Source organism: Copidosoma floridanum, unplaced genomic scaffold (assembly GCF_036245765.1).
Source record: "Copidosoma floridanum isolate Cflo_tuat_1 unplaced genomic scaffold, Cflo_Japanese_pri ptg000034l, whole genome shotgun sequence".
Taxonomy (NCBI): Eukaryota; Metazoa; Arthropoda; class Insecta; order Hymenoptera; family Encyrtidae; genus Copidosoma; species Copidosoma floridanum.
The window spans coordinates 1,587,729-1,600,615 of record NW_028321911.1 but is presented as its reverse complement, the minus strand read 5'-3'; positions in this window follow the sequence as shown (position 1 = coordinate 1,600,615).

The following is a 12,887-nucleotide window of genomic DNA, read 5'->3' as shown; positions in this document are numbered from 1 at the left end:
GAAACAATGATCTTACGGAGACTTACGCCCCGGTGTCAAGACTGACTTTAATAAGAACTGGTTTGGCTGTAATCAATAAATTAAATTTGGATACATGTCAGCTTGACGTTAAAACGGCATTTTTAAATGGTACTCTTGACGATGAGATATATATGGAGTTACCAGAAGGTTTGGTCTGCTCCGATCTGGAAAAACAGAGCAAGGTATGCAAGCTTCAGAGAGCCCTATACGGCCTTAAAGTCAGTACGAAAAAATGGCATGAAAGATTCTCGGAGGCAGCAACGAAAATAGGTCTAAGATCTCACATCTTGAAACCTTGCCTGTTTACTTGTCATGAGGCAGATAAAATTCTGATGTTGGTTTTCTTTGTTGATGACATGCTTATAGCAAGTAATGATACTGGCAAATTGAAGTCTGTAAAAGAAAGACTGCAAAGTGACTTTGAAATGACTGACCTAGGAGAAGTTTAATCGTTTTTAGGCATTGAAGTCAGAAGAGACAGAGAAAACCAAGTTCTAACTTTAACTCAGACCAATTACATAAATAAGATACTTAAAAAGTTTGGGTTTGATGATTCTAAGCCAGTGAAAACTCCTATGGTCACAGGTCACGTGTTAAATCAACAAAGAAAACAAAGAGAGCAATCAGAAAGGCAGATTAACTTGAATGAGTCCAGATCAACTGAAAGCGTTCCCTACCGGGAGGCTGTTGGGAGCTTATTATATGCTGCCAATACTGTACGTCTGGATATAAGCTATGCAGTTAATGTGCTGAGCAGGCATCAAATCAGTCCAACTAACGAAGACTGGAATATGGTTAAAAGAGTGTTTTGGTATCTGGCAGGGACCAAATCTTATGGCCTAAGATATTGTGGAAGGCAGTAAGGGCTGGAAGCATTCTCCGATGCCAGTTTTGGCGACTGTAAAGGGTTTCTAACCACAAGTGGTTACGTGATTAAAATCTTTGGAGACTCAGTGGCATGGAGAACTCACAAACAAACGTATGTGTCTTTGTCAACATGTCAGGCAGAGTATGTGTCACTGAGTGAAGCATATAGAGAACTGATGGCAGTTGATAATTCGATTAAAATCATACTGAATAATATTTTGTGTCCGGCAGATGTATGGTGCGACAATAAAGCAGCTGAGCAAAATGCTAAAATTATAGGCAGTGGTAAATTAAGACATATGACAGAATTTCATGAGCATTATGTTAAAGAATGTGTAAATTATGGTAGAGTAAACGTCAGATGTCTGAATACTAAAGAACAGATGGCCGATATATTCACAAAACCTCTACGGATCGAGCTTCATGAAAAATTTGCTAGCAGAATCGCGAACAGCTTCTGCGACTCTGACTGGTAACTAATAAGTTGTCTCTGTTTCAGATAGGCGATAAAGGAGTCATGGACCGACTCATGGACTACTTGGGTGCATTCTCAGAGCCGTGGAGCCGAGTCAAGAACACACATTTATTTATCTATTTAAAAAAAAAAAAAAAAAAAAACAATTGTTCTTTGTATCTATTTTAAATTATAATTTTTGTTTAATATACTTAGCTATCTTAAGTCGGGAGGAAGTGTTGGCATGTACGACTTTTTAATAGGCAGTATATATAGTGTGTAAGACAGCGCCTCAGGCAAGGTGATACTTGCGGACCCTATAGTCAGTACAGTGTAAACCACCGTGCCTTCTACACCTCTCGTCGGCTCTAGCTTTATTATCTTTGTCCATTTTGTCAGTAATAAGTCTGTAAACTGTATCAAGTCAGTTGTGTTTTACGTCGGTTGGCAGTCAAATTAAATAAACTTTTTGTCTTAATTTAAAGTACTCGTTTTTGTTTCGCACACCCCCTTTACTCACACCTCTTCAGGAAGAGGATATGCAAAATATTATATGCTTTTAAAAATTTCGAGTGTTCATAGAATACAATTTGATAAAAATGAACCTATTAGGCAACATAATAGTCATAAATTTAATTAAATTATTGCTCCTATGTTCGATGGCGTTCCAAGTAAAACTGGAGGATGATTATTACCACAATACAAAATCGCCCGAAAAACACATCATGTAGATTACGTGCACTGGGACAATCCCAACGAGCTTGTGGATCGTTTACGATTACTCACAGCTGAAAGATCGGCAGGAAATCCAAGTCATGACAATGAAATAATATCAATTATTGAAGAGCTACGTGAGGCAGGGTATATATATTAAGGTGAGCAGTAATTTTATTTCAGTATCACAATGAGTGTTGATGTATTTGGTCGTAAACTAGGTAGGAGTAAAGGCGGTATGTCATGTTTAATTAATTGTTTTCTAACTCGAGTCAAAAATCATGTGTATCTTAAGTGGAAAAAAATCTCTTTGTGTATAAAACAACCTAACCTCGATCTCTGTTTTAACAGACTTTTTTTATTTTTTGTACTAACCTTGGAGAAGACTTATGACTTAATCACTTAGGCCACGGTTAGATGGGGTGGAAATTGCCAGTAGAACGTCACAGCGAAACTATTTGAGCCCACAAAAGTGAGAGAGAGGTTTGGGACGTTTCGCTGGCTATAGACCTCTCTCTCACATTCAGGGGCTCAAATGATTCCGCTGTGACGTTCCACTGGCAATTTCCGCTCCATATAACCGTGGCTTCTAACACGCACCATGGGACTGCCCAAAAAGGACGCTCGTCACAAATTTTAAGTTGGTTGTCGGACGGTCATTTTACGGCCTGGGGACCAAAATCGGTCCGTCAGAATAACGGCTTTACAACACTAATTCAAGCAAAACAGACTGCCAGAGCTGAAGGCAATATTAAGTTTGCTTACCTGAACCAAGCCATCAGTTCAGGTTATTCGGGTCAGGGTACCTGTACATAGACGTCTGAGGGCAGTTGTAAGTACTTTCAACTTTATGTGAGCTCATTTTTAAAAATATTAAGACTCTTAGTCATAGTATCGGTGGGAGATTGATTTAAAACTAATGAAGAATAGGCCTGATCACATAATGCCTTCGCTCGCAAACGCTACGCTCTTGCATGGCGTTGTCGTAGGTCGTAGGACTACTTAACTAGTATTTTAAAGTGTATGTATCTCGGTATTCGTAACACTCCGGAAATTTGTCATTTGTGTTGTGTTAATCCAACTGGTGGAGCTGCACTGGTGTATCTTACTATCTTATCAATACTGAAACCTATGTAAAAGTATAGGTCTAAACGAGTCACTGTAGAGTAGGCACATTAATAACGTTTTCAAAATTTTGTTGAAGAAACAATGTAACAAGGGAAATGCATTTGATGGATGCACTTTCCCTTATACTACAAGAATCGTATTTTTTTATATCGTTTGAAAAATGTTGTACACACATTACGTCTACTTTACCGCGACTCGTTTAAACTAAAATTGATGTGATCTGCTCCCTTACAGCTACATATAGTAGAGTATACGAGCGCATTCCACGGTCTTCGCGTGCATGATGAGACTTAAGCAATACACCAGGATGTTCTGAGATTTATTTCCGAATAGATTATCCATGAACAGGCCGGGTGCAAAATGCATTTTCCCCCTTTCTAGTTCAAAAGTATCAAATTCTCCTTTGTATATATAATTCCATTTTTCTCAAAGGGGCCCATTTATATTCTTTCCCGTAGGTCAAAAATTTGATGTAGCGGGCTTGCATATTCGATAAATTTATTGCGCACTATGAGATTAATCATTCATGCTCATCAGCCGTATGCATCGTCAACATATGGTAACAGCGAATAAATTCGTATTTCAATTCAATATCAAGATTTGTGTCTTTTACCATCCAGAAATTCTTTACATGTTTATGGAAGACTGGTCAAAGCAGATGGAAATATATCAGTAAAAAGTTTTTATTGGTACCGTAATATATACATAAAGCCGTAATGTATACATGCATCAGTCATTAGTTACAAAGTAAGGCTCTTAGTCCTCGTAAATAAAAGATATTACGTAGATTATGTTAAATAATTAATCGTAATTATTTAACTTTATCATCCGGTAAATACTGGATGTTTGTGGATTTCGGTCTCACGCTCCCTGACAGGCTGCGGGACTAGAAGACTGTCCAACTATTGATTTATACATCGGGAAAAGAAAAAAAAAGAGTATTAGGCTTTCTAAAATATGTGTCAATGTACCCCAGCGGAAATTTGAAAACGTAACAAAATGTAAGAAAAAGTAAACATGTGTCATAATATACCGTGACACGCAAGAACACGTAAGAAAATGTAAGGAACTGTGATATTCTCATGGATTTCTGACGTTTCTTACATTTTATTATGTTATGTTAACCTTAGAAGTAGAAATTTATTGGCAATAATCTTTAATATACGTATTAGGATAATAAAAAAAAAGTATTACAATAAATTTATATGTTCATGGGTTCTTCTTCCGTTTTTTTTTTTTTGGAAATAAGATTCGTATTGGATTGATGGTTTAGACATTAAATGATGAAATGATTGTCGTACGTTTGATGATAGTTATGTGAGTTAAAGTATCTTCATACTTTCATACGAAGGAAGGTTCGATTTTTTTTTTTTTTCTACCTTTGTCATTTTTTTTTTTTCCCCTGATGTGTTCTTATTTGCGTTACTTCTCAAGGTTAATTCGCGTAAACGTTCGAGATTAGTGTTGTGCCCTATTCTACAACACAGGTTGTGGTGCCAGTCATATTCGACGAGGTGGACATTCTTATTATAAGTATTGTATTCCATTTCCATGTTAATTTGGATTGTGTTCAATATACTATGCATTGTAAATCACATTTACATACATGATTTCCGCATGGTGTATGTATTGCTGTGCTTCGTTCTTGGTTACGTGTCCGTTCACTGTTAGCATACCGAACTCTTTGATTTTGAAGTTCGTTACACACTCTGATGGCTTTGAGTTTATCCCTCATGGCTTGGAGTTTCATATAGCTAATATTATTGAGTGGGCCAAAAGTCATCAGATATTTGGTACACTCGTCAGTCGTAATTATGACCGGTACTTTCATCATCAGCCTTGGTGGTAATTTTCCAGTCGTACTGCTTGAAGTGTCTACAACTTGTGGAGTATTCGCTGTAGTTGTGGTTGTTGTTGTGTTGGCGATGGCGTTAGGCTCCTTTTGTTGGGTTGTAATTCAAGGTATAATTATTTTTTGCATTGCCTCAGCTTCATCTGCTGTATCATATTTGAAATGAACAGGTACAATACTTTTCCCGTCTTGAGGTTTGTTGGAAAAATAAATATCTTATATACCGTACGTAAATTCGAAGAACTCCGTCAGATATTTAGTAATATAATGTTTCTCAATTAGGACACGAATTTTTCTATTTGTACGTTTTACTCGTACAAGAGTATAGTGGTGTAGATTTAGGTGGCTGTCGCTTAATTGACGTTTGTTCTGTCGTAGGTACATTGCAAAGTGTTTCATTCGCAAACGTTTTAACACATACTAATATTGGCATCTCTTCTCTTGTGGTATCAATCGGTATCAATTGGGGACCCATCATCAATGATGTAGCTGCATTAGTGACCTCTGATGGTGTACAGTATACGGCCTCGTAGCTTGTGTCTGGAGCAACACAAGGCTGCTCTTGTAAAGCTTGAACTGTGCCGTATCGTTGTTGGAACTGTTTTAGTTCTAGTTTGTTTATAGGGCCCTTTATCATAAGGTTTAGGGAACGTCCACTGGCAAAGGTATCCATTATCTTGGCTATTTTATGTAATCTGTAAATGTAAGTATGATAGGTGTTATGATGATTATTGATTGATACCGTACATGTATGAGTACTGTCGTAGTTTATTTAGTGCTGTTAATAACTGTAATTCGTAGGTCATATGTGGAATGTAAATATGAAAAAGAAATATTGTTTACGAAACTGTTAAATGATGGGCAGGGAATATATCGATGAATACAATCAGTACTTATCATGCTATGTCAAAATATTTGCGGATTCATAATACAATGGAATAAGTTATTTTATTACATGCTGAGGCTTAGAATTAAAAAAATTTTACAATAGAGTAACATGCAACTGTGATAAAAGTTGAATAATAGGGTTTAATTATTGGGCTCATTTTCTGCTACTGTTGATTTTACGTCGTAAATCAACGATTTTGGCAAAGGTTGGCTTTGTTTCTTAAGTTTGTGTACATCGTTGTCTTCTGCATGTAGTGACATGGTTTTGATATGTCATTAAATCAACTTTTTGTTGACATAAAAGAAGAGTCAATTTCTTGTTCATTTTGTGTTTTGTACTCCTTTTAATTGGTTTGGGGTATCTCGTGCAATACTTGGGTTCATCGTTCTTCAACGCTAGAATAGCGCTTTCAGGATCGATGTATTTCATATATCCTTTGGATAATATAATCTTCTCCGCCAATTTCTAACGGGAGAACAATATTCTAAGGTACCAAGTTGAGAGAAATAATGAAAGAAATCTCTTTCCCTTTTCGATTCTGTCATACCCCATGGTAGAAGAAACATAAGTCTTTTTAGATCAATGTTTGGTATATTTATGAGTCTATTTCTAACTTTTACGGTATATGGAGTGGAAGTATCCAACTCCGTATCTTCATTATAGGTCTAGTTTTAGATGATTTAGGTGGTTTTTGTTTTTCGTGAATTATGACATAAAGTTCAGTTGGTTCGTGTTCTTTCGCTTCTTGTTTTATGGTTACTCGGGGTTCTGCGTTCAGTGGATTGATGGTGCGTTTTACAAATTTTTCCGAGATACTTCCTTTCATAGTGTTCTGGCAACAGCTTCTTGCTTTGCTAATGAGTATTGCTATTATAATTAAAGTAATATTAGCTTCAATGACGTTACGTATTAAAATAAAAAGAGAAGTTTTTTCTCCTCCAACTTTCGGGTTCGCATTTTCTCCATCTGATTTATTTTATTTTGTACATTTAATTCTTCACCTGTTTATGCTTGTTCATTAAAGTTTGGTTCTCGAATCGACCTTATAGTGTCATGGAAGGTATTAGTGTCCTTTAAAGGTTTGTGTTATACAGTTAAGTTCATGTTCACTTCTACTTGATAGGTATATTGTATCTGAGTGATGATCTTATGTTCACTTGTTAAGGTTAGTTTGTGTGTTTTCTCGTACACCCATCATTCATTCGTAAAAGACTTATACCTTTTACTCTTTCTTGTCAATCTATTTTATAAGGGCAGATAATGCTTAATTATTCTTCATAAAGGTGTTAAGAAAAACCATAAATTATGAGCTGATAAGTAAATTCATTGACTTTCTGTTTTTGGTGTAAATATAACTTTGCAGTATTAAAATGCTTCTGCTCCAAGTCGTAATAGCATAATAATTTCACGTTTGTTCAGAGAAAAGGGTTCTTTTAACGGTTCCATAACTGAGCATATATAACCATGTACCATTTTATCACATTGGTTGAATGCAACTTCGTTTAATCGTAAATTCGAATTATGGTCTGCTGCTGCTGCTGCTGCTAAATAAGGGTACAATGATTTTATGTAGGCAGATCCATTTTGACCAGGTTGGGGTATCATGACTGGATGTAGTCTTTAAAGATTATAAGGAGTTCGATCTACGAGTGCCAAATGTAATATTACCATGGTTCTATTTTCTTGATGCACAAAATCTAATTTGCTTAGAGTGCTTATTTTTCCAGCATAAAGAACTTTGATTGGTGCTACACATTGTAGATTTTCTGCTAGTTTCTTTACGTCCTGGACTATAGTTCTAAATATAATTGGAGAAAATAGCTTTGGATGTGCTTAATCTCTTGTAATATACCTCATGTAAATTATGCAAGATGTCAATCAGGTCTTCGTGGGAACAAATTAAATGATCTAAGGTAGCCTTAGTTCTTCTTAGGTAAGTTGATAAAGTAAAGTACAAGAGTAAAATCTTGTCCTGAAGTCAATATATTAACAACTTATTTTAAAATATACTCATGGCGTTTCATAGCACTATATATTTCTTTCAATGCAGCTGCAAAAATATGGCTATTTTGTTCATACAATTTAATATATATATGTTGATCGGTATGTATATTATTGATTTTAGTATTCATGACGTTGAAATCGTCCTCTGTGACTAAGCTGAAAAGTCCTTTAGTAATGCTTTCAATAATTCTGAAAGGCGTCAGTTTTTTTGTTCGTATGCTGGGAGGTGAAATAATGTTATTTCCCGCATAGGTTCCCACAGTATTTATTATGTTCAAGAGCTTTGCTTTAACATTTTTTAATCACATTATCTTTAAATTCAAAAGGTCCATTTCTATATAGTTAGTAAAATTACGATAACCAAACTATGCAATACAATATCGAAAGGTTTCATTTAATCCTTGAGTAGGCGTGTGCTCCAATATGAATCTATTAATATCAAACCATATCACTATTTTTCAGTCAGCTCTTTTAGTTTTTAGAATACCAATTTGTTTATAGTACATGCCAGGGTTCATTTCCAGTGGTTCTATGTTACAGTTGCCATGATTAGAATGGTTTGAATCTCCGAAACCTTTAAGCACTATTGTCATTGGGATAGCCAATATAATACGCATTGTTGTTGTTTTTTTTTCTCTAGAAGACATGTAGAATATAATTCTTATAATGATATTATTATTCGGGAACTAGTTTCAATTTATCTGTGTACTTCTGTATGATTCCACCATCGTTTTTTCCAAGTCATACATTATTTATCTCTAAAATCGTTTCTACTTTGAGGGGCTCATTATAGTAGCGAACAAATTTATGGAAACGTACATCTTTTTTTACCCAAACGTAATCTCCTGGTTTTATGTTTAGAGGCTTTAATTTTTTAATGTACTTTGTTTTTGCTTGTATTTTCGTTTTTATTTGTCGATTTCCTGCTGCAGTTTGCATTTCTTGAAGTCGTTTAATAGAATTTTGTAAGTATAATGAATAGGTTCGTAACCTTTTGCCTTAGGTATCTTCAAGGTCAACCTTGGTACTCTCCCAAATACTAGTTCATGGGGTGTAAAATTCGTGGCTGCAGGTATACTTGAGTTATACGTAAAAGCTGCAAATTTCTGTATGCGTATCACTGGCGTGTGATGTGTATCCTGCTAGTCCTAAGAACTGTCTAATATTTTTTATAGTTTTTTGTTTGGGAAATTCTCTAACAGCTTGTATCTTTTTAGGCTCTGGTTTAATTCCTCGTTGACTTACTGTATGCCTAAGAAACATTACTTCTTTTCGCAAAAATTCAACTTTATCTGGCTGGAGTACCATATGTGTTGATCTGAACCGGTCGAAAAGTAACCTAACTTTGCAATCATGGTCTACTAGATTTTTTGCATCAATAATAATATCATCTAAATACACTAACATTTTAACATTTAATAATCCTCTTAACATGAGGTCCATTAGTCTTTTGAATGTGGGAGGTGCATTTTCCAAGTCTTCGGGCACTCATCTGTATAGATAATGTCCATGGGGTATTGTAAATACTGTCTTATACTTATCATGTTCAGCCATAAGAATTTGTTGAAATTCACTTGCTGAAACAAAAACTGAAAAATATACGGATCCTACCGACTGGTCTATAATATCTGCGACGTTAGGCAACGGATATGCATCAACAGTAATTTTTTTATTAAGTTCTCGGAAATCAATTACTTCCGTTCATCGTGGATTTCCATAGCTATCAGGTTTTTTTGGAACAATCCAGAGAGATGAATTATACGGTGATGACGAGGGCTCAATTATTCCATCGTTCAGTTTTTTGCTACGTGCTCTTCTAAAATGTTTCTATGTACCGGTGGGTGACGATATTGTTTAGTGTTAATGGGGATCTTACTTCCCATCAGGATTTCATGTGCAACAAGATTAGTCAGGGTAAAGGGTCCCTTGGTAACAAAAAGATTTTTGGAAATTGGGAAAACAATCAATAAATTCAGTTTTGTTCTTCCAGGTTTAAGTGACTGGTACGCATAAGTCCTTTTAGGTATTTTATTCTATCTTGTTTGTTTAAGATAACTGATCTCTTATATTCGTTACTAGTATCAGGGTCAAACTCAGATGCAATGTATTCGAAGGGTAGAATTTCTCTTGGATCTATTTCAATTATAACATTATCCTCATTGGTATTTATCGCCATAATGTTACATTGACCGTTCTCATTTCTTACTATTCCTTCTCCTGAATACACGTCATCACGTCCTAAGTCAACTTGTAGTACGTATCCTTTAGTTAAATTGGTATTAATTAAACTAATTCTTACTATTAGATAATTCTGAAAATTTTGCCTCTGATGATTAGAATAAAAATTTTGTTGGTAACGCTTGTTGTAATTATCACGATTATTATTTCGGGGGTATCTATGATAATTATTTGTCCAGCCTTGATTACCAGATTGGTTATTTCTAGAATTGAAATTCGAATTTTGTTGTGCATAATAAGTTTTAGGATTCTCATTGGTATGTGGATCAAAATCGTTTTGCCTATAGTTTTGTTTTATATTATTATTTTGTTGATTTCTATGATATTGACTTGAGTGTTTCCATGATAGCTGCCTCGAGGTTTTCGAAGTCTTGGCCGCTTATGCTTATACGTGCGGCACTTCGCAGATTTTGCAATACTGCTTTCTTATATAAATTATTTTGATCATCTCTGATCCAACTTTCTCCGTTCCTAATATCTTGAATATTGTAAATGACGGGAGGAGGATCGACAACAAAGAAAGAGGTTGCCACAATTTATATTTTACTAAGTATTTTATTCGACTCTAATAACAAGAAAAAACTTTCGCATCAGTACTTACCTCTACCGTGTTCAAAAATGTACTAAGCTCTTATTCTACACGCACACTCGGTCTTTGCGCCACTCGCTTTCCCCTCGTGAACCCTCCCACCTATCTGATGCAATGGTGCGAAGTTTGTATTATACTACATTTTATATATTAACATATTAATATTTGCGGTTGAATGGTTGGAGACGATAAAAATGCAGATAAATACGGAATTTAGTCGTGTTGCAAAAAATTATAAAATAATATTATTAATATGGTAATAAATAAGACTGAATTTTGCGGGGAAATTCACCTGTCGTCTGACGGCAAAGACTCTCCAGGGATAGACCTACTTGTGTTTGACCCTCATCAACAAACCCGAAGGCACAGAGTCTAATGGCAACAATGGCGTGGTGGCAAACGAGGCATCTACGCGTCGTCCCAGTGTCAGTACGTCTCCTCCACATAGTGAATTAGTACGTTAGCCGGCCTTTGGCCCTTAGCTTCAACCATCCGCTTACATTCTTAGAGATTCCTTAAATACTAGTTTTCGCATCAAGGCGAGGGAATGTATTCAGGCCATGATGCTCACGCTTCTACCGTTGATTTGGTTGCCTACAAATATATTCCTTAAGCGGAATATTTTTTCCATCAAATATAGGAATGGATTTGATTGCATGTTAAAACGAGAAATTGGCGTTAAAAGACTCCATAAGCTCTTTCGTGACTGTTATATCGACATTAGCTGGATGATTGTTTTCGTTGACAATTTTCACCGTTTCACTATTATCTTTGTGCGTGTTTTTTTCTTTTTATTTATTTTTATACTGTATTTTTTCTAATTTTCTTTCTTTAGTTGGATTTGATTACGTTAGAGAGAAAAATTTATTATTATATTTTTTATTTTATTTTGCGTATTTATTTCAGAAACTTTTTTTATTAGATCCGTGCCATGCAGTATAAGAGACACAAGGAATAAAGAAATAACTAAATACATACATATATGAATAAAGTCAATACTCATGAATTTGACGTGCTACACACAATGAGTTATGGATCATAGAGAAAAAAAAATTTTTTTTTTACTTGGTGCGTATGTAAAACAAATATATATTTCAAGTGTAGATGTTTGTTTGGCGCATGCACATATAATAAAATTGCGGTTTCACATTTTTATAGGTGTAAGCCTGCCAACGGAACGATCATTATACTATGTGTAATGTCCAGAAACTAAAGTAAGAGAGTGCAATCAAGCGTGCATATATGGTATCCTTTGCTTTAAGCTAAGAAAAGAGTACACGGCGCAAGAATTTTGAACATAGCATGTGCAGCTATATACTTAATTGCTACGCGAGTATCATCCAGTGAGCGATATATAATTAGAGGCTCTTTCCGCAGCTAAGAGAGAGTATTGACATATACCTTGGCACTTTTTCCTCTTTAGAATAGGAGGGAGCACAATATTTAACGCTTGAACACTGTATTATTAATTTTTATATATTTGTGTATGTTGTGAGTGATCTTCTACTTATGCGTTTATACGTTCTGAAGAGAATTTAAGAAACTCTTTCTCCACAAAAACAGTTTATCAAATCGTGTATTTAATTAAATTTTAAAATTATTTCGTTGAACGTTGATTTCTATTTTTTCTGAAGCGTACATACTACTTGTGTTCTGAATTTGTTCTCTTCTGTTCAATAAGTGTTTAGTTTATGAGAATTGTAGTAATGTTGTTATTGGTTATTAATAAAATCTAATTTTTTTTCTAAAAAAATTTTCTCAGCTAGTAGTTTTTGTAAGTAAAGTTTTTTGCCGCGTCTTTTGTTTTTCTTTTTACCCGTCCACATTAGACAATTCATGTGCTGGTATTGTAAATATAAGGTGACATGCTTCAGATTGGCAACAAATTGTAAGTTGAGTAAACAATAATACCATAGCAGAAATATGGCATTAAAGTAATTTGAAGATGCTCTTTTCAATGGAATGAATGAAAATTATGTGAGGATCGTTATTCTGTACGAATATTAAAATAAAAGATATCACTTCTCACAATAAAATTTATTTATTTCACTATTTCTCTTACAAGACGATGTTCTCGCTCTAAAAATTCGTAGCGATCTGATAGTGCGCTTGCTAACTTTTTTGTCAATTC